The sequence below is a fragment of the Rousettus aegyptiacus genome, unplaced genomic scaffold, assembly GCF_014176215.1.
Source record: "Rousettus aegyptiacus isolate mRouAeg1 unplaced genomic scaffold, mRouAeg1.p scaffold_m13_p_2, whole genome shotgun sequence".
Lineage (NCBI taxonomy): Eukaryota > Metazoa > Chordata > Mammalia > Chiroptera > Pteropodidae > Rousettus > Rousettus aegyptiacus.
Genome location: NW_023416295.1, coordinates 159552476 through 159576866, shown reverse-complemented (window position 1 = coordinate 159576866; position 24391 = coordinate 159552476). Strand labels below are relative to the sequence as shown.

At 40.3% G+C, this 24391-nt stretch overlaps 2 long non-coding RNA genes across 2 annotated transcripts in view; one reads left to right on the top strand and one right to left on the bottom strand.

Moving 5' to 3' along the window:
• Positions 1–5530, top strand: part of LOC107517485 — a 228236-nt gene extending 222706 nt beyond the window's left edge. Inside the window, exon 4 of the long non-coding RNA XR_001598532.2 lies at positions 4915–5530. This is a non-coding gene — a long non-coding RNA (uncharacterized LOC107517485). The remainder of the gene's footprint in view (positions 1–4914) is intronic.
• The window catches only part of LOC118613739, a 28018-nt gene continuing 7403 nt past the window's right edge, over positions 3777–24391 (bottom strand). Inside the window, exons 2-3 of the long non-coding RNA XR_004955770.1 lie at positions 14454–14582; positions 3777–3857 (exon numbers count right to left, since the gene is read on the bottom strand). This is a non-coding gene — a long non-coding RNA (uncharacterized LOC118613739). The remainder of the gene's footprint in view (positions 3858–14453; positions 14583–24391) is intronic.

The window sequence follows — 24391 nt, the reverse complement described above, 5'->3', positions numbered from 1 at the left end:
CCCAACCTCCCATCCTCAGAGAAACTAATTCCTCACTTGAAAGACAGATATGGGAGGTCCTTGGCTCTGAGCAAGATATCAACTACAAAGGTCTTGATGTGTTATCCTTCTCCTCCATTTCTCCACTGATGAGGAAGTGTGACTTTGAATTGGAAGGCTAGATGTGCCTGCTAATGAGCACAGTGGCATCTTCTTGCCTTCTGTCACAGGAGGCCCCTTACTACTTCTTTAGGAAGTGGCTACTTACGTTATTGTAAGAGCTTGAAGGACCTCTAGTCTTTCAAGCAGTTGGTTGTAATTTTAATGGTTTTCTTGGCTGTGCTTATCTATATATATGAGTGCGGCTAGAAGTTTTACTCTGTGTGTGTGCGTGTGTGTGTGTGTGTGAGAGAGAGAGAGAGAGAGAGAGAGAGAGAGAGAGAGAGAGAGAGAGAGAGAGAGAGAAAGAGAGAAGAATTGTTCCAACAGATGACTGGCTTGCCTGAGAAGTAATCAGGGTGAGAGGTTATGTGCTTTTGATTTGTTCTCTTTAAGATGCGGCCGTCTCTTGCTTGCAATAGTGATTGCCATTTCTCTGGGCTTATCCTGGAGGGTCTATGAGGTTGTTTTATTCCAGTGCACAGCTCAGTAATTGGAAGTGTCCAGGGGGAGAGGAACGAGTGACAGGAGAACAGGATTAGCCATTGAGGGGTAACTGGGAGTAGGGGCAAAGGAGGGGTGGAAAGGTTATTAAAAATATCACAGAAAAGGATACTTTTAAAGAAACGGCCCCACTTTGGGTGGTCCTACAGCAAAGTTAAAATGGCCATTGTAAATCATCTATTTGTGTGCTGTAATATGCTTGAGCTTTGAGTGGGTCTTTTCTTACGCATACTAGGTCTTTATATCTGAATGAGTCTATATTGCATTACTGTATAGGGAGCCACTAATGATGAATGAATTATGTTCCCAAAGTTGAGTCTCAGGTTAGTTGGTGAACTTTATAAATTCAGTTTTCTCCACCAAAGGGCATACCCAACTTCTTCACATGTACGTGGTGGAACCAGGTTTCCTGACTGCAAGCAATACTTCCATCACTTAGTACCTGTAGATCTTGGAATGATCCAAGATCATTTTGTTTAAGTGTCAGCTTCCTCATAGGTAAGATGGGAATAACAGTAGCAATTCTTACCTCGAGGGATTATTTGGGAATGAGAGGATGCAGAAGTACTTTCTGCCTGACACTTAGGACAGCCCCTTTGGGCCAATCCCTGCCTCCTTCTGCCCTGTTTTGTCAACTCTCCTCTCTCTCCTTGTCTCTTTGAACGACCACTGCACACAGGACCTTTGCAGTCAGAGGAGTCATTTCCAGAATGCATCTTCTCCAGGAGACAAGACCATTGAGCATCTTGCTTTAACTTATAAAGCAGTAAGCAATCCAGATTGTTTTTCCATTTCTCGAAAATAGTTAGCTTGTTCCTTGATAAAACCCCTGTGAGATGCTCATGACCTTTGACCTGACCAGCCGTGGGTCTTTAACAGAACTGGCTCTGAATCTTTCTGCATCTGTTGGTGTTTCTGGGGTATGGGATGCAGCAACTCTCTCACAGCGCTGGATGTTCATTTAATCCTCTGACCCATCTCCTTCCCAGGGGGACCAATAGCATCATAAGAAGCTGTTAACTTATTTTAGGACCAGACCCATTAGGAAGAAGCCCGGCTATCTAGGACTGGGCTGCAAATTACATTCACACATCAGAAAACATTTCTTGCTACAGAAAACTGAGCCGCTTCTGAGCTCAAAGGAAGATCTAGAATTCACCAGATGGGGTGTTGGGGAAGGTTTCTTCTAACCATTTTTCCAATTTCTCATACCCAACCCTATGTCTTTTCTTTTTTTTTCTTTCTTTTTTTTCTTCCGAAGAAACATATTGAGCTTCATAGTTTGAATTCATTTTCAGGAATTATTGACCTAATAGAACTTAATGACACTTTAGAGTTGAGGCCCTTTGTATAAATTCTTCATCCTTTGCAGATCAACAGCCAGATGGAATTTGAAAGGGCTCCAGTGTCCAAAGGCTAAAATCTACACCAGACTTTCAGCTGAAAGAAAGTTACTATTCCTAATACTAGCTTGATTAAAAAAAAAATGGAACAACAACAAAAATAGTAAAAATTTAATTGACATCCCTTTTCTATCTTAAAAAAGTTTTTTAAAGCCAACAGACTGATCAACTGACTGAAAACCAGAACACAAACTCACAGCTTTCTCTCATAGTTTCCTTGTTCATGGCCTGTAAAATCTGATTTCTGACAACGTCAAATTAATTAAGTGCATATAGAGCAGTCGCAGCCACTAAAAGCAGACATTATTTTAATTTAATCCATGGGAAAAAAGGAACAATGCACACCTCATTTCTGTATAAAAAGCCATCCCTCTATCAATAGATTCCGAAGTAATTTTAATTTGAATATTTCAGTAGAAACCCCTTCCACCCCCCTCCAGGAGTATGATATCCTGAATTGGTTTACTTTTAGTCAGTTTCTGATGAAAGTATGAGATTACTAACTCAGTACCTGGCTCCTCTGGGACTAGAAGGTCTTGGGAGTTGGAGGAAGGGGTACAGACCAACTTGGGGAGCCCATTTCTCATTAAAATGAGCCCAGTTGCACAGCCAGGGCACTGTCTAACATGCACAGCTTGGGCTTGTGCCATTAGTACCCAATCGAGGCATCTGCCCATTTCTAATCCTTCAGTGCAGAAGAGACAATTCCACTGTCCTGCATAAAATGTACTAGCTGAATAGATCCCAATTTATCAGGAAAACTATAAATTGCAGAATGCCAGGCAGAAAGTAAAGTAATAAACCCTGTGATCTCTGTACCATACATTTTAGGCTGTCACTTAAGGTCTCCAAGGAGATCGGTGCCATAAAAACCCTTTCTCAGGAATTCTGCCAGCTATAGGAGCGTGCCGCAATGTTCGGAGCTCATATATTACGACTTGTTTATCGCGCTCGCGAAGCAGCCTCGGTATCAGCAGTGTTACCAAGGGAAGGGAAATGATGCGCGCACCCTCCCAACAGGCAGCCGGATTTTTGTCTTCTATGTATGCACGGACAAGGATGCTTTGCTTTTCCTTATCCTCTTAACTACCCAGTACCCCCTCCCCGGCAATAGCTCCCGAGCTCAGAAGAGGCAGAATAGGGTTCCCGTTAATCTTTGTACCTCCTCGGGAGCCGTCGCCACTTTCAGTGCAAAGATAATGTGCAGCTGTGTGGACAAGGTTGTGCTGAATTTTGATGTTAATTTCACAAAGCATCCATGTGGCCTCTGGCAGGTTATTTAATGGCTTTGAGCCCTAGTTTCCTCATCCATGTTTATGTTTGTTTGTTTTTTAAGGAACAACAATGCCTCTTGTGAGGGTTAAATGAGATAACAGATGTAAAGAGCCTCTTACTGTGTCTGGTGTACAGCGGGAACTTGAACAATGTTAGCGCTTTTCACCTAATTAGTTGGTGCAATGAACAGAATATAATCTACAATTTGGCACTTTTATGAGTTGAATATATTGGAAAGAAAATCTTGGTGCATTCATTCTGGCTATTCGCCTAGTAGAGAGACCTTTCTGGGATGCTGATAAAGATAATCCCTTTTATTAGTTTGCAAGCACTGCCGTAACAAAATACCACCGACCGAGCGGCTTAAACAACAGGAATTCATCTCCTCAGAGTTCTAGAAGCCGGAAGTCCAAGATCAAGGTGACAACAGCGTTGGTTTCCTCTGAGGCCTCTCTCCTTGGCTTGTAACAACCATCTTCTGCCCGAGTCTTCACATTGTCTACCCTCTGTACGTGTGCGCCTCCTGGCGTCCCCCTCCTATAACGACACCAGTCATATCGGATTAAGGCCCACCCTGATGACTTCATTTTAAGTGAATTATCTCTTTAAAGACCCTGTCTCCAAACATAGTCATATTATGAGGTATTGGTGGTAAAGACTTTAAGATAAAAATTTTGGGGGAATGAAATTCAGCCTATAACAACTCCTACATTGCCACCCCTGTTTTAGCAATGGACAGGGGATAAAAAGGGTCCACTTGCTTCCACTGGAGGAGGTATTATGTGGGTCTGGGTGAATTATGTGCTCATTATAATCTTTTAAAACATAAAGTGAATTTGGAAACTCACCCATTACATTGTTTAACACATGAAAGTTTCAATAAAAACATTATTATCTTTTGATGTCCTCTGCCTGATTGGCTACCTAGCAAAGAACCTAAGAAAAAATATCAAGCCTTCCCAGTAATGGATTAGCAATATGATGACTGTGAAATCCTTTAGGTTGCTGAAAAGTCATTTCCCAGTTAATAGAGCTGGTAGTTATCTAGTGTGCTGTCATGGTTGGTTTGGTCCGTGATGGATAATGTGTGGATCACAGAGTTGGACATCTGTGCTGTGAAGAGGCTCTGCACATCAGCATCCTGACTTGCTTCCCTGCTCTAGGGACTAAGACTTGAGAACCCAGAGTGGCTTTTTATCTTTGTGTGGTCAGTATGGCAAGCCATGGAGGGAGTAGCTAAGCAGCCAGGTCATGGGGGCTGGTGCTGGGAAGATGTATTAGTTTCCTATTGCTGTTGTAACAAATCATCACAAATTTAGTGTCTTCAAACAACACATATTTATTGCCTTCCATTTCTGGAGGTCAGAAGTCCCAAATCCATTTCATGGGGTAAAGTCAAGCGGTTGGTAGACTGTTTCCTTCTGGAGGCTCTTCCAGCTTCTGTAGCACCTGTATTCCTGGCTAGTGGCTCCTTCCTCCATCTTTAAAGTTAGCAGTATAGTGTCTTCGAATCTCTGTCTTGTTTTTTCTTATTGCTTCCATTGTCACATCACTCTCACTCAGGTCCTCTTGTTTCTCTCTTTCACTTACAAAGATCCTTGAGATTGCACTGGCCCACGTGGATAATCTGGGATAATGTTCTCATCTCAGGACCCTTGACTTAATCACATCTGCAAAATCCTGTTTTTCCAGGTAAGGTAACAACACATTCACAAGTTCTGAGAACTGTGATATGGACATCTTTCAAGGGACCATCATTCTGCCTATTGTGGGAAGGACACCTGGCAGATAGGCTCTCGGGCTAGGAGGTAGGAGGTTGTCAACAGCTACAAATTCCAAGCCAAGGGTTCTTAGCCTAGCTTGCGAGTGGGAAGGTGGGTGAACGTGTGTGGGGTGTGCAAGGGTTCAGAAGGCCCATGAACTACCATTCATTCATTCCTATGAAAGTGTCCTTCTCTTTAGATTCTCAAAGGTATCTTCACTCTACTTGGTTAAGACCTGTGCTTTAGGCCCTTAACAAAAAAAAAGCAGCCAGACCCCACACATCTCAGAGCCCCCTCCAGCTGCTTTCTCTGAGTGAGCCACACCCTCTGTTCATTGTCACATTTGTATTTCTTTTTCTTTTCTCCGCCCCCCCCTTACCATTTATTGAGCACTTACCATGAGTACATAGAGTGCTACATGCTTTTTCTGCTGTTTATCTTGTAATCTTTGCTTTGAGGCCTCCTGCCATACAAAACGACAACAACAAATAACGAAAAAGAACCCACCCCCCAACTGCAGTAGTTCAACACCAGAGGGGCTCGTTTCTTCTCCCCACACCCCTCCCAGGGCAGCTTTCCTTCACACAATGCTTTGCTGCCTCACACCCTCTAGGACCCCAGGATTCTCTGCATCCAATGGCTAGTTGGGGAAAAGTGAGTAGAGAAGATTCACCTGATCCTTAAAAATTCCTGGCCAGAAGAGGCATGTTTCTCCTCACATTTTATTGCCCCAAACGTGGACTATTTGGCTGCAAAGTGAGCTAGGAAATACAGTGCCTGGCTGGGCAGTTTCTTCCCAATAACAACTCACAAGTTTTGGGGGAGTGAGAATTTTGGGTGGACAGCTGCCAACTCTTCCATCCTCTGAATCATCCTATTTGGTAAGATTATCTCTCTTTATCAGTGAACAAATCAAGACCTAGAAATTTCTAATAATGTGACCTACTTAAGTAAGTGGCATAATCAGAATTCCAGTATCGGTCTGTTGGAATTCTCTCTGACTGCAAATCCTGTCTTAGAACCAGTGTCTTATGCCGGCACTTGTCCTGATGCGATGCTTATCAACCTCCTTTTTACCTGTTGGTCTTTGAAGGGGTAGGTCACCCCACAAAACCATGGGGTATCAAGTCTGCACACTTTCTTCCGAGACGCAGCCTAAAACAGCCCCTTGTTCTCCATTCCTACTTGTACCTTCTTCTGCCAAACTCCCAGGCTGCTTGTGTTTTCTCTAAACCCCGTGACCCAGGTATTTTCTAGTCTCTCATCTCCCCCAGTCAACGACATGGATCCATTACAGTTTGTGCTCTTAAACCTGTTCCATTGCTAGTCATCTAGCTGCAAACGTCCATGCATTTTAATTCCTTCCTTTCAACCATCTACTTGTCTGCCTCTGATGTCTATCCTGTGTCTACCCTGTGCCAGGCACCATGTAGTCTACTTGGTAGGAATATGACTGAGGGCTTGAGCTTAACAAGCTCATGTTGCCTATTTCAGAATTCAATAATTCTGGCATTTATCCTCCCCTCTGTTTCTACTGTAAAATGTTCTAGTTCACGCCCTTATTCCGTCTTACTTAGAGTACTCAGTAATTTCTTCATCAGTCTTCCATTTGTTTAGGTTCAGTTTAGTTTAGTTGCTTCCATACACTGTTTCCAGGTTAATGTTTAAAAAGTAGAATCTTGATTATATCAAGTTCCAATTGAAATAATCTTTCTATCTAAACCTCCTATGCCTTCCTATTAACTATAGAACAAGGTCCAAATTCTTGAGAGTGACATACAAAACGTTCCATAATCTAGCACCTCTCAATCTAATTTTACATATCATTTTCCTCTTTCATGGATACCATCCCAAACTGAATATTTTAACGGTGCTCTCCATGTTCTCCTTCTTTACCCCTCACTCACATACATATCCCACACAGATCCTGTTTCTTTTCTTACATTAAAGTCTTTGGTCTTGCAAAGTCTCTTGTATGAGAGAGCCTATTTGTGCTCAATAAATATGTGTTGAATAAATGACTAGGTCCTAGCCTGGTCTTTAGCATATCTAAATCCCAAAAATAATACTTTGTACCTTTGTCATGGCAATGAATTCATTGAATGGTGTGTTATATTTGTTTATGAGTGCATCTTATTACTCCTATAGTTCTTATGGTGCTTGTGCGTGCATGTATGTGTGCGTGTGTGCGTGCATGCATATATGCATATGTTGAATGCTTAGATGCTGCTACAACGTTTTGAGGATTATAGAGTCTACTTAAGGCACCTAGCACAGCTCATGGCATACAGTAAGCTCTCACCTGGAAACACATCGTGGTAATGTGTTAATGGCTAATACCCGTGCTGAGCCATTTCTATCAAGGGTATTTAATATGGAATCTAAAAGAATAAGTGTATACATTTAGGGTTCCTGAACCAAGTGGGAGAGGTGTTTGGGACAGGGCTCCTTTAATTATCCCACATGGGCAATGGGACCCTCAGCATGAGGACAGCCTCTCCGGCTACACCAGAAACAGCTAATGACCATTGAAATTAACACTGTAGAGTGAGGTGACCTGGCTCCTGATGGAGCCTCAGGTACTGGAACAGGAGTGAGCAGTTCATTTATCATTTGGCATAAGGTTGGGAAGAATGTTGGTCGAGTGAGTAAATAAAGGTGTCAGAGCTGGGGTGTGAATGAGAACGCTGGTGTAGGGCTGTCTGCAAGTCACCTCTCGGGGTTCTTCTCACAAAGGTGGAGAAGGACTTAGGGTGCCACAGCAATATAAAGCTTCCCTGTTGCCTCATTAGTGAGCAGGCAGCACTCTGACTGTGCCCCTCTGATCATCACAAGTGTTCTTGTCTTCATTTGGTGCTAGTCCTGGGGAGCACAGATGCAGGCTGGGGGGTTGTGTCTTTATTAGAGACATTAGCCACCAAGGGAGCCTGCTCAGAGTTTCACATGGTTTTCTGCTGAGCAGGAGGCCAGCAAAGTCACCAGGCTCCACATTATTTAATTAGAGACAAGATTTCAAGCTTTGTTTGTGTTCCGAGGATTTGGTGTGATGGTACAGCTGGGACCCTGGTATCTCGGCTTCCTCTGTTTAGGTAATTGGTACGGCAGGGAAGGTTTTATTGGACCAACGGTAAGTTTTCTTTACTGAAGGTTTCCAATACCCAAAATACATTTCACTGCCTTTAAATGAGTCACTGGATACAGTCCAGCCAAGAAAGGCACATGTCTTAGAAACGCGGTGGCTTAAATTCTTCTCTGAGGTTTGGGAAAGGCAGGATTTAAAACCCAACACACCCAACTGTTACATTAGAGATATAAAGCTAACTCTTTTTTTGTCAGTCTTTTCTATAGCTTTTCTCCTTTGTACATTTCAGAATGTCGTCAATCCAAACTAAAAGCATGACATAGGAATCCATTACATCACTAAACACCTTACCACCGCATTTCTCTTCCTGTATTTTGATATGACTTATTCTTACTGTTTGCTATTGCTTTCTCCTTGCCCTCGGCCATCCCATACCCAGGTGACCCACTGCTGCTCCAAGTGGAGATGACAGTTTTTGGCTTATGTGCTGTCATTGATCCTTTCTACATCCATAGCAGATGGCACTAATTAATTGATCACAGCACACTTTCTCAAAGAGCTGGGTCTTGTGTGTGGAGTTCTGCTCAGGAGAGCCCCAGGCAACCACCACTGATCAGTGAAAGTTAGCATGTGAGATAAAACCCATTTTCCTAATTAAGCAGTTTCTATTGACTCCTAGAAATGACAAATGAAGATTTAGCTCACTTACACTATCCCTTCTCCTACCCTTTCTCCTTCAGGACTTTTAGTTTTTCTACTGATCATCTTTATAACTTTAAATAGTATACAACAACTCTTCAGATAAGATCATATCTCTCAACATCGTTTCACTATAATGTTGATGCGATGCCATAGGAACTTAACTCTTGTTTGTATCAATCAGCCCTGGTAAAATTAGTTTTATTTTGCATTGTTTTGCTTAAAGTTGTCGAATGCATTGATGATGTTAAGTGTGTCTTACTTTAAATTCCTTTTTTGTTGTTGTTTAATCAACTTTTAGCAGTATTCCTCAATTTCTTACTTTGTGAGAAGAAGGTAATAGCTTCCTTATAGTTTCCCTCATCTTTCCCCTCATTTTACTTTCCCATAACAATATTGTCATATTATTAACACCTATATTCTTTCTTTTATGTAGTATGTCCTGATTTCTCTCAATGAGACAGTCTACCCCCACCAATTTATCCTTGCTTTTCTTTATAGTATTTTTTTAATACTTGAAATACTACATATTTATTTTTTTAATTATCTCCCCACAATTGGAATTTAAATTTTGTGAAAGGAGAAATTTGTTTCGTTTCGTGCTATACCTTTAGCACTTAGAATGCTGCTGGCATAGTAAGTGAGGTGCCTATTAGGTACCCGCTTAAGGAATAAATGAATGCTAATTATGAGCCATACCCCAGTTAACTTTCATTGGAAGAGCCAGTATTTCATGCACGAGAAAGGTATCTTACCCTGCGATATGAAAGGAACATCTCACCTTCTGGTCCACTAGGACTTCCACTGAGGGCATTCTCCAAACTAGGATTCCATTAAAAGAAATTCACATAATGGATTATCTAGCTTTAACCTTGTAAAAGCATATGGGCTTCCTGAGGGAATGGAACCTAGAGAAGGCAAATTTTGATGAGAAAGAGAATGTAGGAGGGGAAGTTTCAGAACCTGACTTTGCTTAAGGAGGTCAAAGTTAGGGAGCTGTGGGATTATGCAGCTCAGAATGTAAATTGAAAGGAGAGATAGAAAAGGAAAAGGAACTTCCTCTACATAAATATTTCTCACTGGACTCGCTAACAGCTATGTGCACAGCAGCAGTGTTCTGAAGCCTGGTCTTTGAGGCAGACAGAACTGGGTTACAATTATTTTCTGCCGCTTTTGGCTCTGTCACATTGGAGGAGTTACTCAGCCTCTCTGAAAATTAATTAACATCACTCACAAAGATGAACCCATGTTGAATAACATCTGCATATTCCTACTCAACTGCTCAAACGCAAAATGGAAAAAGTCTCCCCATGCCCCAGCGGGGAAGACAAAGGACCAAGGACTGCATTATTCAGTTGTAAATAATGGAAGGGGTTTAAACAGTGGAAGCACGTCATTACCTCACATTATGAGGCGTTGGGTGCTAGGTCATTTTCGGGTTAGTTCAGCAGCTCTGCAGTATTCGTGAGCAAGGTCAGAGTCTGTCTGGCTGTTACCTTGAGATTTGAGATGGATGTAGCGGCTCGAAGGGTAATCTTACAGGACAGAAAGATTAGACACAAAAAAGTTTTCTCTTCACATTGTTCTTTCTTTTATCAGGGAAGATACCCCATCCCAGAACTCTCTAGCAACTTTCACAAGGGATGATGGGATATGAGCCTATGGCATATCAAGCCTCCATCATGGAAGTAGGCTCTTCCTGTAAGAAGCAGGGGATAGAACTGGCTGTTAGACCACTAAGCACTATCCATTGCAGAGATCAGGTGACTAAAGGAATACGTTTGGAGCAGATATTTTTGTTCACTTTCAACATGTAGTACTAATTAGGTAACAGTAGACAATACTAGAATATCTTTATGGAAATTTGAAGAGTAAACTCTTGATCCAGGTTACTGACTAAGAGTTGCCATTTCCTACTATGTGCAAACATAAATTTATTTTCATTTTCCCAATGACATCTCATAAACTAGGTAGCATTATCCCTCTATTATAGAGATCCAGAAATGTATAGCGAGTTGCCTAAGGCCCCCTAGCTAGGCAGTGGTTGAATTAGGATTTGAAGCTAGATTTTTTCCGATGTGCTCTTATGGCTTTACTACACTCTTCCCCAAATGCCGACCTGCCCCAGCTAGGAAAGATGGTCTTCTTCTCAGTGGTGATAATATGGCCAAATTACTGCCTTGGTTTTGCCTATGGAGCAAGTATTTTTTGATGACTTTAGAGATCTTTTATTTATTTTTATTTTTCTCCTATCAACCTGAATTTTCTTTTTTTTAAAAGTGTGCTTGGGTATGATTCAGTGATTCTGAATACATTTTTCCCTTCCATGTTTAATTTTTCTCTCTGACTGTTGTAGTCTCGTTTGTAACTCTTGTGGCTGGATAAAGCCCGGGCAATTCGTGGATGTCAATCATTTTGAAGGATAACTTTCTTGCATGACTTGGTAAGATCTGAAAGGAGGGTAACCACAATGGAGAGGCTGTGGGGAGGCATTCGCAGGCAGCTGGCAGTCTTGAGCATCCAAATGTAATTGCTCTATTTTATTCACCACAGCCTGCCTGCTGTGTTCATCAGACTGCCCAGTGGAACAGAAGATAATCAGGACTGAGACAGCCTCCAAAAGTCAGGCACATACAACTAAAGTTAAAAATATGTAAAAGAAAAATTACTTGGATGTAATTTGCTCTCCTAGAACTCAATATCAGGATGAGAACAAGAGGAAACAGGGCAAAACTGGGCCACTAGAATTCATCTTCGCTGAGGAAAATGCTGGGAGAGCTGTGAACATTTAATAACTTTCGTATCCAACTGCCCATAGTAAGTGCTTGCTTAATGCATAGACGAGACAGGGAGATTCAGAAAGAAGGCAACTCAAAGCATTTCCAATTTATTTAAAAAACTCTTTGATCTGTTTTGAAATTTAGGATTCTGCTTTTGACTTTGCTAGATAAAGTTGGAGTAGAAATGAATTATTCATATGAAATATTGCCTCAATAACACTGCATCAAATAAACATAATGAAAAGCTGCCCATGTTATATAAGGGGAGCTAAGTCACAACTCTTTTGAATTGCAAAGTTAAGCACTTGGGGCTAGACTCTTCCCCAACATTATTCTATGAAAGAATCTGCTTAGGAGGATGTAACAGTTAGATCCATTTTATTTCCGGTCAGACATGCATTTGTGGTTTATGGGTTTAAACTACATTGTAACCATAGTGTTATTAAATCTCACAGCCCTCCTCTGGATTCCATCGAAGTCATTGGAGGACAGAGAGCAATTTCCATGACAATGTATCCCACACCATTCTGGCATTTTATGTTCATCATAGAAATAAGGTAACCAGTATTCCCCCCACCCTGCCAATAAAACGTGCATATTACAGTATTTTCGGCAACCGTTGTCAGTGTACCTATATTCATGCCTTGAAGGGAAAATTTGAAGGCAAACAGAACCCTCAGTTATTAGTGATGTTTCTTTTCTATTGATGCTTTGGCTAATAGATTAGAAGAGAGAGAAGGATAAAGTAAACCTAAACAAACACTGCATACCAGGGGAATCGAGCTCTGCTGAAATTCAATAGATAACACTTGAATTCTTGCTGACAATCCAGCTTTAAAGAATTGTGGTTCAATAAGGGTATAGGAAGTCACCAGAGTCAATCTTGGGTAAAATGATGGGGCAGGCAGAGTCTATCTTCAAAGTTCCTCTTGTCCTTGTCCCCTGTCCTCTCTCTGTCCTTTGGACACTTGAGGCTCCTCAGGAGCAGGCCCCTTACCTAAGGGGGTACTCGGTGTTTCCTAATTACTGATTTGGGGTCATCAGGGGCTTTGTAAAATTGGATTCCCGGGTTACAGTCTAGATCTGAATCAGAGTCTCTGGGAGTTGCGGAGTAGCCTATGCTTCCTAAGGAACTGATGCTCAGCCAGCTCTGGGAGCCACCTGTGGAGTGGGGGTGGTGGTGGTGGTGGTGGTGAGCGCACAAGCTCTGCAGTTGGCCTGTGGTGGAATCTTGGGCAAGGTTATGCTCTGTCTCAGTTTCTGCACCTGTGAAATGGTAATAGCAGTGCCTGTCTCTCAGGTGGTTGTGAGAATTTGGTAAGACATTTTCATGGCCAGTTGAGCCCAGGGTCCTGGCTGCATCACAACTTCAAGTGAAGAATGGAATTCGAAGCTGCTTCTTGGTGCTGGAGTCTCAGGTCACTCGAGATTGAGCCTAGGTTTCATCGCTCATGAATTTCGAAACAATAATACCTGCTCATTCTGTCGCAGAAAAGTGTTCTGAGGAATAAATGAGACAGTGTAGTGGTTCAACATACACTGTATATAAAATAACCAATTAAAATATTATACCATAAGGTTCAAATACGTTTTATAATATAAATCAAAAATATATGCATGTAGAAAATAATATATAAATATAGTACATAAATAAAATAATAATGGCAGATATAACTTATTGAGCACGGACCCTATAGCAGGTGCTGTATTTGATATTTTAAGTTAGTGATACTGCTGCTCAAAAAGAAGATGCCTATTGTTTATTGAGAACGCTTATTGGCTTTGTACTTGGCAAGGTGCGATTTAACATTCAAAACGAATGCTTATAAGGTTCTTAATATGAGCTAGCATCATTTCAAGTGCTTTGCATGTGTGCATTAATTTAGTCATCATTTTATAGATGAGTAAATCGAGGCCATGAAAGGTTAAGTAACATGCCCAACATCACACAGTAAGTACTAGAACTGTGGTTTGAACCTTGACATTCTGGCTCTGGAATAGGCTCTATACTACAATTTTCAACTGCATTTGTGATATGAAATATATGTTGTTATAATTTAATGCCTGATAAATATCTGTCAAATAAATGACCAAAGGTTCTTTAGAACTTTGCATCTTCTAGGGATGACATGATCAGACCCAGAGAGAGAACTGCCTGGCTTCGCTTTCTCACTTTTCTTAGTGGATCCCCTCTAAAATACTGAGGGGATGTGTTTTAAGCGGCATATAACATTTTACTCTCCCTTCTTCCCTCCCTTGTTTTTTCCTTCCTTTTTCCCAAAAATATTAGGCATGTGCCATGTTACAGGTGCCATGCTGGGCTCGGAGAGTTCAACAGTAAAGATGGCATGGGCTTTGCCCTCAGAGAACTCATGTTCTAGTGAAGAAGAGAGGTAATGTAATAAGTAATTAGGAAATATGTGAGATGAGCATGAAGACTGAGGAGCTTCAAAGTGCCATGGAAGTACGTGGCTGGGTGTCCTAAGTGTCAGGGAAGACGTCCTCGAGGAAGTGCCATCTAAGCCAAGACTGGACGCATGCATTAGCCAGGTGGTGGAGTTGTTGGTGAAGACTTAGAAGAGTGTCATAGGACAGGAAACACCTTAGGTCTGGAGACGAGATAGAGTGTAGCTTTCTGTAGAAACTGAAAGTTTTCTATGTCTAGGGCTAATATTTCCAAAGGAGAGACTGAAGAGAGATGAGAATAGGGAAGTTAAGAAGAGATCAAATTATAAAGAGTTTATATCAGAGAAGATAGAGGGTTTGAACTTCAAGTTCAGAGCAGCTGGGAACTACTGAGGGTTTTTACCTGGAGAGTGGAATCATAAGATTCCTATTTTGGAAAGCTCACTCTGGCTACAGTCTGAAGCATTATGGTAGTCTTCCCTTGTCCATGATTTCACTTTCCAAGTTTCAGTTGCTCAAGGTCAACCACAGCCTAGAAATATTAAATGAAAAATTCCAGAAATAAATAATTCATAGGTTTTAAATTGTACACCGTTCTGAGTAGTGCACCGTCCTGCTCCATCCCACCTGGGATGTGAATCATCGCTTTGTCCAATGTATCCACGCTGTATGTGCTACAAGTCTGTTAGTCACTTAGCAGCCGTGTAGGTTATCAGATTGACTGCCGAGCTATCACAGTGCTTGTGTTCTGGTAACGCTTATTACGTCACAATGCCTACGTCATTTACCTCGCTTCATCTCATCACGTAAACATTGTATCATATCTTGTCATTGCAAGAAGAAGAAGGATGAGTATAGTGCAATAAGATATTTTGAGAGAGACAGCAAGACACCATATTCACAGAACTTTTATTACAGTATACTGTTCTGATTATTCCATTTTATTATTAGCTATTGCTGCTAATCTATTACTGTGTCTCATTTGTAAATTAAACTTTATCATGTGTATGTGTGTATAGGAAAAAATGTAGTATATGTAGTATTTTGTACCATCTGCGATTTCAGGCATCCACTAGGGGTCTTGGAACATCTCCTCTGTAGGTAAGGGAGGACTACTGTGATTGTTGGGGAGCAAGGATGGAGGCAGACAGACATGTCAGGTAGTGCCCTGTTAGCCAGGTGAGGGATGCCAGTGGCCTAGAACAAGGTGGGATGACGGGGTGCAGAAGTACGTGGGAGTTACGATCAGTAGGCCTTGGCGACTAGATGTGAGGGGTATCCAGGATGGTCTCAGGAAACTCTGTCTTACAGAATTTAAAATAAACTCATTAGAAGAATTGAACATATTTAGAAGTAGAGTGAAGTGGAGATGTGAGAGGTAGTATTTTCAAATATTTCGTATAGCATCATTTAAAAAATGTTTTGATTAACTTTATTGTCTCCTGAGTGCCCAGCTAAGAGTGCACCTATTAAAATATTATGTGAAACAAGGTGAGTAGAGGTGTTCTATGAACTCATGCTTTGCATCATAGACTTGTTAGAGGCCTGGGAGTATGTGGCAGCCCATATATTCTCCAGTGCAAAGCCAGGGATGAGGAAGAGAAGTTAGGGGTGCTGAAGAAAAGAGCAAATGAGCTCCAGCTGTCTGTTGGGCACACGTGGTGCAGAGTGCTTCTTGAAGTGAGCTGGATGGAATGCATGGGGCTTTACAGGGTAAGACTGAAGTTACAATGAGGCAGATGTCAGCAAGGCACAAGGAAGAACTTTCTCATAATTGTCTGGCAAGTGTCACAGGAAGGTGAGCTCCTCATTCCTGGATGTGTTTAAGTAGATATGGCCATACATCTGTCTGGCTGGGCTTTCCTCTTGAGGACCACATCACATGCTCTCTAGTGTTCTTTATGACTATCTGTAAGTAAGCGATTCTGAGGAATTACACTCCCTACCAACGAGGGGAAGCCATCCATCTCTCACTCGTCATTGTACCATAACAAGCCAGTATGAGGAGCACAAGATTATTGTTATAGGCACTTTGAGTCTCTCCAAAGAGTAACATTGTTCTGTCATTCCCCATATTTGCCATCTTACAGCTGTATTACACGAACATCTCTAGATATTGTCTTTGCTTCTCTAAACAAAATGGGAAAGAGAATTCATATTTTATCAAGTGAAAGCTACCTCATTAAGTTCTTTCTCAGCGAACTTTGTTTTATAATTCAATGCATGGCTTCAATTTGGGGAAAAATTAAGAAAGATCCAGAGGAAAGTATTATATCAGCTCTGCCTCTAGCTTGACTACCTTGCAATAAAGAGGCAGAGAATTAATCAGCTGTTCAGGCTCAAAGTGAGCATGAGTTATATGTGTTGTTTACAATTCCTTTTGAGAGCACTTACATGCTCTTTATAATATGAACAAATAGCTGCTAAGGACCCTCCTAAAGCTGTCAAATTTATTTTACTTATGTCCAGGTTTTTACCTAGGTTTGCTAAATAAATAGAGGCTTATCATTTCTCGTGCCACCTCTCCTTTTCGGGGTTATGCTTTTAAAAGCATGCTCATCAGGAAGTAAGTTTCATTAGCGCTTGGAAAATAAATTGGTGAGGTGACAGATTCTGTGGTTTGATGGAAGCTCAATTATAATTGTATAACATAATATAGCAAGTGCAGATGAAATCCTATTAAGGTCTGGAAATCCAATATCTCATCTCTATGACTTTTAATTGATCTTTACACATATTGTCATTGCAGCCAAATATCTGAGCTGATTCCAGTACACACAAACAAATGTAAGCACATTAACTCTGTTAATAATTTTAACAAGTAATCTGTATTTCCCATTAGACCGTCTCCAGTTTTGCCTTGGCGTAATTAAAGATATCATCAATGATCAGCCTAACGTGTTATTTAAAACATGCATGTATTGAAGTCTTGCTTTTATCGTTAACTACATCGTGATGTATTTTATGTAGCCATCATTAAAATATTAGACCTTTCCTCTATCTGAAGCGAAATGGATGGGTGGATAGGGGTGGAGGAGAAGGAGACCCCATGGGAGTAATGTCAAAACCACAGATGAAGAGAGTCTAAGTTCTAGTCTTGATTGACCATTAAATTAGCCATGTGAGAGTTTTAACCTTTCTGACCCTATTTCATCGCCTCCAGAAAAAAAGAGGTGTTCCTGATTTTTTCTGTCAATGCTAACATTCTGGTTACAGTGAGGTAGATACTGACTCCCTACTTTGTTAATAATCAACAGTTAGCTATAGAACCTGTGGCCTTTATGTTCATTTGTGCTCAAGTTTCATACAGCTGGACAATGTGAGTTCAGGTGTGTGTGAGGGGGAGGTGGTCAGAGAGTATGTTCCTTTTACTGATTGCTATACCTACAACATCAAGCTCAGTGCCTGGCACTTGCTTTATCAATATTTGTTGAATGAATGAATGAGTGAATGAATGAATACGTTCTAGTCATTCTGCTTTCCCCTGGAGATGGGTTGGAAAGATTGGCTGGGCAGCCCGATTCAATATCCCTTGTGTTGCTGTCCTTCAGCTAGATGAGTACATTGTGAAGTTACCTCTGAAAGTATACCTTTAATGACATGATATGACACCTGATGCCTTCTCCTGGCTTAGTAAAAGGAGAGTGAACAGAACAAACCGCCGCCTCCAGACCGTTTCTTACACTTGTCTATTAGAGCAGAGTGAGAGCTGCTCCCGCTATTCAAGGGTGGGTAGAGACTTAATTTGTTAGTTTCCAGCTCGCTTGAAGTAGGAACTCGTGTGTGCTACAAATATGACATTTGAGAATGTTCTTTGAGTACTCGGAAAACATTAAAGCCTAAACCGTGCTGTAAACAAAACAACTTTTAATACCAGCTATGACTAATCCAGTGCTTTTGTTCATTAGGTAGAACAAACATTCTGATTTGCAATCAAATATCTACAATTACCGTGAAAGCCTGAGAAAAATCCTCCCTGGCATAGATCTTATCTCTGCACACAGAACAGATAAGACTCGTTCCTTGATAGACAATCTCCACGCACAGGTGATCCCAGTAAATAGTCTTTTCAAAGTGTTCTTTAGCAAATGGATGGTGCATTCGGGGGTGTGGGATGGGTATCTATTTAAGTTCATCACTTTCTGAAATCGTCTTTGCATATATTAGCATATATTCATTTCACTGATTTTTGTTTCTTTTGTTGGGGGTTACTCTCTGTCTGCTCTTCATTTCATCTGATTTGTTTTTGAAGTGAAGAACCCTTTTCTTCTTTATGTGTCCTTTGAAAAGAAATAGAATTTCCTGTACATGAAAAAAAATAGCAGTGTTCTTATAGGAAGATTTCATTAAAGGCAAAAGCCCCATGCAAAAGTTATTAGTGCACTTCCTCTAGCATTAAAAAACTTCCTTCATTAAAGGGCAAAGGCCCCACAGAAAGAATATTTGTGTACTTGTTCCTACATTAAAAACTCTGGGAAGAAGATGGAGAGAAGCTACTTGAGAGTCTTAGGGATTTCTGAAGTGAGATCAACTCCAAGGTGACACCATCCTCTCTTGGATTTAGTGACCTTTTGCTTGGTTTTTCTTGTTTGCACAAGCAAAGACTTTTGACATATTCCTCAAGACCCTTAATTCCTCTCTGTTTGGCACATTACCAGCAACATAAAAAAGAGAGGAAGAGAGAAGCTCTCATTTTATCTTTGAGCTGCTTAAATATTTATGTTCTAATTTGTTATTGACTTCATGTGAAGTTTTATCAAAATATAGATAGAAAAGTTTAAAGATTGCTCCTGGGAGAGCAGTTAATCCATTTAAAAATAAATTTCTAATGGCCAGATTTTCTGGGCTTAAAACATGAGAAAGTAAAACCAAGGAGGCCAAGTTTATATGCTGACATTTGAAGACAAGGATAAAGGAAATTTGGTAATGAAATACTAATCAAATATCATTGTAAATGCTCATTTTTTATTTTAAAAATATTTTATGGAAGTCTTTACTAGATTCCTATTTTAATTACTTTTCATTTGCAAAAAAATGAAACCTAATTAAAAAACACCCTAGGGTAAACTCTTGGGAATGGGTCTTTGTCGCATTTCACCTCTGATTTCTATCTCACTTTTAGTATAGTCATGCTTTCTTAGACACTTAATATGTTAATTCTTTCAGAAATAGCTACATATTAAATGTAAGAAGTGGGCAACATGTATGGCAAAAAACTGAATCTCTAATGGCGAAATTTCAGAAAACAAAAGGAGAGATTAAGTTTAGACAGATAATACACACACTTATTCTTTCAAATTCAGGCTTTTGGAATTACGTTTGAAGGCAGGAGAAGATCAATGAACCAACTAATACAGTGAGAGAGAGAGAGAGAGAGAGAGAGAGAGAGAGAGAGAGAGAGAGAGAGAGAGAGAGAGAGAGAGAGAGAGAGAGATGGGAGAGGAGAGGAGTGGAGAGGAGAGAATTCGACCTTCTCTGTCTTCTTGTTTTACTTAGACCCTGAATGGATTGGCTGATGCCTACCCACATTGACAAGGACCATCTGCTTTCCCCAGGCCACCACCAATCCCAATGCTGATTGCTCCTGAGAACACCCTCATAGACACACCCAGAAATAATGTTTAATCAGTTATCTGGGTATCAGTGGCCCAGACAAGTCGATACATAAATTAACCATCGTAGGCAGTCACCCTGAAACTGGCTTAAGGTCCGAGAAAGACTGAGGGGGCAGGCCTGGCCCAGACCCCCACAGCTCTCAAAGACCTTGCAATCTAGGGGGAAGATAGGGCTGCCATTTGCCCATTTCCAGGAAGTAACAAGGTGAAGGGTGCCTCTGGGTGATTGGCAGTGCTCGGCTTACACAGAGAGACATGTGTGGTGACAGAGAGACATGATCAGATTTGTGCCTTAGGAAGGTCACAAAAAAAAAAAATAGGTGACACTGGGTTGATAAATCAAGAAAGAGCATTGAAAGCATGTTACTTAGCAATGGAGGCAACTACCTAAGGAAGCAGTTAAAGGGATGGAGTAGTTGCTTCTAGGAAGTGGGCCTGGGGGTGGGAGGTATACAAAAGAAGGGTAGATGCTTGTCATTTTAAATCTTTGATTCCTATCAGAATTCTTAAAATCAGTTATATATATATGTATGTATATATGTATATGACAATAATATCATAGGCATACATATATATGTATGCATATGTGTAGGTACGTGCATATGTGTGCATGTGTATATATGAATGCACACATACATGCATAAGTATGTGTATGCACACACACACATATAGTTATATATCCTCTTCAAAGAATAGGGAAAAATGACCCTGAGAACAGTGCGGATCAGCTCTGGAACAGGGAGACCAATTTATAGGCAACCCCTACAGTGACTGGGGCCAGAAAAGGCTCAGACCTGAACCTAGGCCATGCAGGGGAATGAAATGAGTTGATCTGAGAGATGCTAAGGAGATGGAGGGAACATGACTCGGTGCTCATAAACACAGGCTTCTGCCCCACATCCGCACTTGGCTTTCCTGTCTGAGCTTCTGTGTGCCTCCTTCCCCTTCAGTGGGCGTGGGTGATGGGAGCAGGGAATAAATGGAGGGGGAGCAGGAGGTAGAAACCGTGGGGAAGGAGTTAAGGCCCTGCAGCCTTGCTGCTGGGGCAGGGTGTGCCTTGTTCTTCTTTCTGCAGATGGAAAGTTGTCTCTCGCATTCTGGAGTGGTGCTATAGATAGAGATCATTCATAACCATCTTCCCTATGCTTTGTATGCCCTCCCCAAATATACACATGCATACAAGGTTTTGTGTACATGTGTTGGCTTTAATTCCCATCCCTCCACTTTTGTTTCTTTTTACGTCCAACGTAATGTATATTTGGGAAGTGTGTGTGTGAGTGCGTGTGTATATTTGGGGAAGTGGGGTGGTTGAGGAGAGAATGGGTGATTTAGGAAGCCTGAGCTGGATAACAAAAAGTTATATTTCATGTAATAAAGAATATATCAGTGGCAACTCCAGTGTTATATATGTACATTCATCCATCCAAACATCCATCTATCATTTCATCTATCTATCCATTTAAGTTTTCGGTAAGGTTATTATCTATATTACTGACCCCCTTCCTATACAGTTTCATTTTGGGAACCCTATATTGGGTCTGACAGGGTACCTCTAGAAGTCACAAAATTCTGAGTCTCTACCAGTGAGGCAGTAATCAGTTTCAATGATCTAATGCATCTGTGAAATATTAATTCAGAGCTTCGAGCTTATAAGCCAGATACTGTGCAAACTCTCTCAGTACTCATTTCAAACTCTTTTCCCTTGTCTCCTTCCACAGAAGTTGCAAAGCTAAACACTCACATTTTGAGACTGCCCTGAAGCTATGAGTGGCCAATGAAACATAAATAGGAAGCCTTGCTTGAGATTTCTGAGAGGGCCTTTGCTTCCTGATACAATGGACGTACCATCTGCCTTTATTCTATAACCCATCTTCCTTTGTTTCTGCCTGGGATAAAGGTGTAATGGCTGGAGCTCTAGCAGCCAGAGCATGATCATGAGAAAAACTAGAGACCATGGTCTTACTATCTTTCACCTATTGAATCTGATTTCCCGTATAAGCCCTGACAACTGGGTTTTCTAAGACTCACAACTGAATTCAATCCTTGACTGATATAGGTAGGCATTGAGAAAATAATGGAAACAGGATGGAATGGAATTTCTGGTCCACGATTTTGTGCAAGGAACCTCTACATGAGTTGAGGTCTTTAATCAGTATGTTCCAATGACATGCCTTGGAAACTCAGGGCTTATTTTCTGCCTGAGAAACTTGGAGCACAGAGACTGATGAAACACATTTTGGCTATTAATGCAGAATCAGTGGCAATTCCAGTGTTAATCCTGCAGGCTAGAAATAAATTAAGCTCTGTTTCCACCAGACCAAATCTTTACTAAAACAGCATTAATACCTATTTACATTTTTTTCTATCAATATTTCATAAATTTTAAGGGAAACAGCTTGAAAGAATTCAGATGATTTCTTTCTCCATGTGTGCTTTCAGAGCATCAGTTATTGCTGTAGGGGCACCTTCAGCATCGCCTAAAGCTGTAATAAATTCCCTAGTCTGACTTTGAAGGTTGTAGAAATGCTAACAGTGGAATGTGTATGAATTATTACTCTTGCTCTAACACAGCGATATTCTCCTGAAGAGTAAACAAAATCCTCATTCAATTCAAGAATGGATGATAATTTTTTTTTGGCTTGGATTGTGAGTGGAGGGTTGGAAAAGTGTGTGAACTTCTGAAATTGTTTTAAATTCAGTTTCTCACTTATTGGAGTATCTAGATATACTATATATAAGTGGAAGAAAAATGTTAGTATATCTTTATATATTTTTTCTCAATATTTTATATTTTCTAGCTCATCTGATTCTTATAAAAATATTGTTTTGCAGGTAGGTTAATTATCATTATTCCCATATTGTAGATGGGAAACCCAAGGAATAAAGCTTTTTTTCTTGATAGGCTTCTCAGTGCTTAAGGAAGACAAAGCTCACCACTCAGAATTGTTATAAAAATAGATCTATTAGTCATATCTGTTACCTTGCTGTCCTTCAAGCTTGGTAATTAAAGAAAAAACACAACAACTTGACCAGCTGCCTTCATTCCACTCTTGAAAACCACCCCCACAACCCCTACCAAATAATGAAAATATTTGTGAATCTATTTGCATTTGCATCCAAATTGAACCAGGTGAGGTGAAGAGGGAATGAAGAAGGAACGAAGGAGGATCAGAAGTAGCCACTAATGAATACTCGTTGTAGGTTGGGAAGGAAGCTGTGGGAGACACAACATGCATCATCTCAAGGACTATGAGCAAATACTTTGTGGGAGATGCATTATTCACACGGTACAGGTGGAGAGAAAGGCTCAGAGAGGTTAGTCACTTGTCCAAGGTCATACAGCTAGTATATCATGGAAGAATAATCATACTGAGGAATATGCTTTCAGAGTCTATGATCTTGATACTACCTATGCTAAATGACATCTGTCAGTCATAGAAGGACAAATACTAGGTATACAAGGTATACCTAGAATAGTCAAACTTATAGGAGCAGAGAATAGAAAGGTGGTTACCAGGAGCTGGGAGGACAAGGAAATGTGGGAGTTATTGTTTAATTAGTATAAAGGGTTAGTTATATCAGATGAAAAAGTTCTAGAGATCCGTTGCACAGCTAGTGCCTGTAGTTAATACTGCATTGCACACTTGAAAAAATTGTCAACAGGGTAGATTTTATACTAAGTGTTCTTACTACGAACAAAAATACACTTCACTTGTGTTTACACTTGTGCTTTTGGTTAGTATCTAAGAAATTTTTGTCTAACACAAGGTCATAAAGATTTACTCCTGTGTTGTTTTCTGAGTGTCCTAGTTTTAGCTCTTTGACGTAGGTTTATCATCCATTTTTAGTTACTTTTTTGTGTACAGTACAAGGAAGTAGTCCAATTTCGTTCTTTTGCATATGGATATTCAATTGTTGCAGCATCACTCATTAAAGCGGCTGTTCTTTTCTCATTGAGTCGTCTTGGTTTTCTTGTCAGAAATCAATTTACCATAAATGTAAGGGTTTATTTTTGCACTCTCGATTCTATTCCATTGATCTATATGTCTATTTTTTAAAATAGTACCACACTGACTTGATTGCTGTATCTTTCTTGACATCAGAAAGTGTGAGTTTGCCAACTTTGTTCTTTTTTAAGATTGCTTTGCCTATTCCTGGTCCCTGGTATTTTCATATGGATTTTAGGATAAACTCGTCAATTTCTGCAAGAAAACCAGCTCAGATATTTATAAGGATGGCATCGAATCTGTAGATCAATTCGGGGAGTGTGGCTATCTTAATAATATTGTCTTCCAATATATGAACATGGATTATCTTTCTGTTTATTTGTCTTCATATCTTTCAACATGTTTTGTATTTTTTAAAGTATTTCTTTTGTACTTCTTTTGTTAAATTTATTTCTACATATTTTGTTCTTTATAATGCTATATTAAATAGAATTGTTTTATCAATTTTATTTTCAGATTATTCATTGTTTGTTTATAGAAACATAATTGATTTTTTCTATATTGATCTGTGTCTTGCAAATTTACCAAACTTGTTTATTAGTTCCAATAGAGACATTTTTACTTCTTCCTCCCAATCTTGATGCTTTTGATTTCTTTTCTTCCTTGCCTAATTGCCCTAGTTAGAACTTCTAGTATAATATTGAATACAAGTGGTGATAATGGACATCTTTGTCTTGTTCTTGATCTTAGGAGGAAGGCATTTGATCTTTCATATTAAG